The sequence below is a fragment of the Lactuca saligna genome, chromosome 4, assembly GCF_052625555.1.
Source record: "Lactuca saligna cultivar CGN05327 chromosome 4, ASM5262555v1, whole genome shotgun sequence".
Lineage (NCBI taxonomy): Eukaryota > Viridiplantae > Streptophyta > Magnoliopsida > Asterales > Asteraceae > Lactuca > Lactuca saligna.
In genome coordinates, this window is record NC_136420.1 from 325,937,561 (window position 1) to 325,942,978 (window position 5,418).

Below are 5,418 nucleotides of genomic sequence, written 5' to 3' on the forward strand. Positions count from 1 at the left end.
ATAGCATGGACGGATTGGTCCCTCTTAGTCATTCTTCGATCCAAATTCTCCAACTTATCCATCATTACTGCCATGCTATCAGTAACTGAGTTAACCATCCCTCGATTTGGTTCATTCCTTGGGTTATGATATTATCTAGAGTGCTTATAGAATTCTTCAATTAGCTATTTTATTATTGGGGGTGGCTTCTTTGTGAGTGGTCCTTGCGAATCAAGCAGGTACCTAGTTGCTACATTTACTCCATCATAGGAAATGGAGACTTCTTGTTGGCTGTTTAGATCATGGTGTGGGTAGTTCCTTATTGATCCTTTGTATCTTTCCCATGCCTCATAAAGTGACTCTCCAGCTTGTTGTTCAAAATTGGCTATGACTTTCTTCAACTTGGCTATCTTCTAGGGAGGGGAAAATTGGTCTATAAATTCTTCTTTCATTTTAGCCCAAGTAGTGATGGATCCTGGAGGGAGTGATTTTAGCCAATCTTTTGCAGCTCCCTTGAATGTGACTGATAGCATACGAAGCAAAACGGTGTCGCAAGCCGCGTTAGGGACATTGAAGTGGTTTGCTATATCGTTGACCTCATCTAAATGTTTATATGCATCTTCATGATCTTTCCCGTAGAATGGAATTTCCTTAAGTTTAGCAAGTATGTGGACTTTTAGTTCGAAAGTGGCAGTTGTGGGAATCGCAGGTTGCACGAGTCCTGACCTGGTATCGTCACATATCATTTTCTTCCATTCACCCATGGGAACTTCATCGATGTTATCCATGGTGTTAGCGGGTTCACCTTCAAAGTGTCTTTCTTCTTCGGATCCCGAATCAGAATCAGTTTCTTTTGGAGTTGGATTTCTTCAAAATGCTTTAACTTGCTTTCCTCGCTCTTTCGACTACTGGTTTCACCTGTTTGCTTGTTCTTCTTCTTCCCAAAGAATGACTTAAGGTCTTTGAAAGGTGACTTCCTTGACGAGTTAGTGTCTTCATTGGCCTTGTCCTTGTTTTTTCTAAGAGCGGATTCCGGGTCTTCAAATGGAGGAACCGGAGGTGTGTTTGATCCTCGGGTCATGTAGCACCTCCAATCAAAACGAAAAACACACATAAAAAGAACAAAAAGTGAACTGAAACGAAATTGAAAATCAACTGTGGACTCGTCGAATAGCTTCGATTGCACTCGACGAGTTCAAGGCTAAAACAAGAAAAAAAAAATAACAAAAATTCTAAAAATAGAAAAATTTAGAACTTAAAGTAATAATTAAATTACTCAAGCAGTAACTTTGTGCAAGATATATCTCACACAAAGGATCGATAACACTAGAAATTAGAATTAAATTTTGAACCGTTCCCCGACAACGGCGGCAAAAACTTGATGTGTGTGAAACTAACTAGTTTATCCAACTTTTTTTTTAATATAAATTAGACACACAACAGGCAATGTACCTGTCAATTGTTGGTATAGTTTAAGCAAGCAGGGTATCGAACACAGGGAACGACAATTATTAGACTAACAAAATAAAAACAAGTAATAAAAGGAGGGTTTTCTCTAGTTTTGCAAGACTAGAAACTTAAATACTCAACTAACACTTAAAGAAAATAGTTAACAACTAAGCAAATAAAATCCAACTAAATTCAATGATAAAGAGGACTTCTGTTTAGGTTTGAATCATTTGATCATATAGTTGATTTTATGGTAAATGCAATGGATTAATTTTTCATTGGCTACCGATTAAGGCGATTAGGTTCACGTTCGTTATTACTAATCCTTAGAAAATAGATTAATTCAAGTAGTGGTCAGTTGTCTAAATTAATGAATTTCCTAGTTTACTGGTCCGGGTTAAGTAAGACTTGTAGTGGCTAATTAAATTGGTCATTCAGTTAACCTCTTGCTGATGGTTCGTTACACAAGCTCACACCTTAATTTATCTATTTTCTAGTTAACCCTAGTTTCACACGTTATTCCTAGGCATATAACAATGTTCTCACATAAATCATATGAAATTAGCAATTAAGAGATGTTCATGCAACTTAATATGCTGGTTAATTAACTGAAAATAGTTATAATAAACACATAAGGTTCTTTAACAAGCTTAACAACACAATATCACCAAATTTAATTAATCCTAACCATAAAATCAATCCATATTCACAAAATCATCTACCCTAAACAGAAGACAAGGGCTTTAGTTCATAATTATAGCAAAAACAAACTCAAAAACGAAATCCATTGGTTAAACATGGTTTAATCAAAAGTTAAAGTAAAGAGTTACTAAAGTTTGCCTTAATCCTCCTGAAAATTGAATGTAGGGTTGATTCTCCACTTTCTAGAGCTTCCACCATGTTCTTAATCACAGCTTAGCCTCCAAGGGTTTCCAGAGAGAGACTCGATTCGGGAATTTGACTTCTATTTATAGATTTCAGAAAGCATGGTCTACTCGTCGAGTAGGTAACCGACTCGCCAAGTCCCCTTTGTGGAATCCGTGTACGGCAAGGCCTTTGTGTTTGCTTCATGAACCTTTGTGGGTACACCTCGAGTAGACATTTCTACTCACCGATTCCTTCAGGATTTTGGATCTTTTTCTTCTTTCTTCAATTCCCGAGCTTCCGTTCGCATCTCCTGCTTCCTTTTACTTTCGAGCATATCTTTTGGACTGAAAACACAAATTAAACACAACTAAGTACCCTTTGTCCACAAATTACTATAAATTAGCCAATAAATAATAAAAATATATACTAAATGTATAGCTAAATATGCACATATGATTGTTCTTTGTCTGGTATTAGAAGCTCTGCTAAGGTTGGCTTCGGTTGCCTTTGTGAAGGTCTTCGTATGCTCAGGGTTGTGGTTGTGTTCCTCAGGCTGTCTGGTGTCCGTAGGATGATAAGAAATGATTTCAAGGATGAAATCCAATTTAAGTGGGGGAGAATTATAACAATTGGTTCATTTTGTTTTTCAGTTTAGACCCTTGGGGGTGCTGGAAGGTTTTGTCAATTTTGACCTTAGGGGGAAAAATTGTCAACTTTGGGGAAGTTGGAGTATGCTGGGTGTACTCCTTGTATGTTGGGCGTAGTCATGAAGGTTGATCGTGGAGCTCATCCACGTACGCTGGGCGTACGTGGAGTATGCTTAGCGTACGTAAGCAAATTAGAAATCCTAGTTTAAGAGCTTGTACCCTATATTAACCATCAGATAGCCTATTTTTGCCTTGTTTAACCAGCCTCCATACCCTTGAAAACCCTAATTCGTTCCTTAGCCTTTGTGTGGTGCTTTTGAGCTCCTGTGGGGGATTTTGTGCATACTGAGGGGAAAACGATGTTTGAAGACTCATTATTTAGAGGAGGGCCTTGAGATCCATCTTTAGCACCTTCTTTTGGTTCCTTTAAGGTATAAAGTTCAAAGTTTGTCATCTCATTTCACAGATCTACTGTTTAGCTTGTTTATAATCATTTTGGTCCCTTTTTGGTTGTTTCTGTGGGATAATGACATTTTTGGAGCTTATCCTTGTAGATCTGGACACATTAATGGTTTCTTGAGCATAAAGGTGCAAACTTTATGGTGGTTTTGGTCTCATGCATGTTAAGTAATTTGTTAAGCTCTTATGAGCTCTAAAAAACCCATTAGGCCATGCATGCACGTAAATTTTGCAACTTTACGTGATAAACACCTTAAGGAAGTCATATCTCTGTTTGGGTTGAAGTCTTAATCGATTAAGAGCTGAAAATAGGAAGTGGGTCAACATGGCAGAGGGCATTTGGCGTACAATCATGTATGATGTGCTTATAATCCCTTAAGTATGTACGTTGAGCGTACAAGCTGAGTATGCCCCATGTACTCAACAGAGTAGGCTTCGATTGTTTTGGGATCTCGGTTTTGGGCCATGTTGGTCTTTGGTTGTCTTGGGCCTTGTTGGGTCATCCAAATTCTATTATTGGGCTATTGAGATTTTTATGGACTTTCTTGGGTAAAGGCACATGAAAGGGATTGGGAGCAATTTAGAAAATTAGGCCATATTTGGGCTATGGGTGATTATTTTAGATTTTTGGGTTTTAGACAACTGGTTTGGGCCTTGGGCTTGGGCCAAGTCTGAAAAAAAGGTAAAAAGATCTTTTACCCTAATTTGGACTCTTAGTACAAGTCGGGATCCAATTATTGATGGGATGTTATTTTGTGATTGATAGCATGGGGATTTTAGTAGATCTGCAGTCAGAGATTTATCTGTGGGTTTCAGTTGTCTAAGGTGAGTCTCGTCACTATACTATGGGTCGAACATTCCATTGTCAGAACATTGGCTTATGTATTATTGAAAGACCAAGGTGTGGCCCTTGGCATTGTATGAAAGACCCAAAGGTGGCTCCTGGAAAATCTGTATGCAAGACCAAGGTTTGGACCTTAGCAGTAAGTACTATATTAGTGTGGATTGTATGGTTGTTGTCTTTCTGATGCTTGCATGGAAGACCAGGAGGTGACTCTTGGCACCTGTCTGTAATACCCAGTGTAGTGGCCCCCGGCTTGGCAATGAAAGACCATGATATGACTCATGGCATAATGGCAAGACTATGGTTGGCACATAACATTCTCTATTGTATGTATGGTATATGGTGTTTTCCGGAAACTCGCTAAGCTTTGTGTTTACAGTTTATTGTTTATGGTTTCAGGTACTTCTTGTTTGAAAGGGAAGGGATTTTGGGATTGTACTCTAATAACTATTTTATTATGAAATACTTCTAAATGCTTGAGTAAAAGATAATCGGGTTTTTGATTATATTAGAAATGCAACTTTTACCTTGAAATTTTAGGGTGTTACAAGTGGGGAGAGTTGTAACATATGTATCCCCAGTTACATTTCTTATTTTATGACGTTTTAATGTTTTGGGAAACCTAGTCGTACACGGGGCGTAGGATAGTCACCTACACATAGCGTCGGCCAACAAGTCATTGCAGGGATTTAATGCCCTACACAGGGTGTACCAAAGGTTACGCATGTCGTAGGAGTGTTGGATACAAAACCCTAATTTGGGGTTTGTGAGCCATATTTAAAGGATCTAATCCCTTGAGAGCCTTCTCATGATTAGCCTCCACACTCTCATTGTGTAACATTAAAACCCTAGCCTCTTTGTTTGATTTTGGAGCCTTAAGTGTTTTTTTGTGCATATAGTGAAGGAGTATATTGGAGAGGCATTGGTGAACCTCAATCTGGTAGATCCAAACTTTGCTCTTCGTTAACATTCTCTGGGAGGTATAAATCTTGAAACTTTATCATTCCTTTGATAGATCTAGTTAGTTGTGGGTTTTATGAGCTTGTTGTCCATTGAATTTGGTCCTAGTGAGTATGAGCTACTCCAGACCTAATGAGTGGCATTTTCTATCATTTCTAAGGTAGTAGAGTGATAAAAACGGGAGCTTGGTTACTTCCATCCTTTCATGGATGA

General features: G+C 38.3%; 1 non-coding gene across 1 annotated transcript; it reads left to right on the plus strand.

Annotated features, from left to right (window-relative positions):
* Positions 1-276: 276 nt before the first annotated feature.
* Positions 277-383, plus strand: LOC145044604 (small nucleolar RNA R71). Its single transcript, XR_013681553.1, has one exon. It is a non-coding gene; the product is annotated as a small nucleolar RNA R71 (small nucleolar RNA).
* The last annotated feature ends 5,035 nt before the right edge of the window (positions 384-5,418 follow it).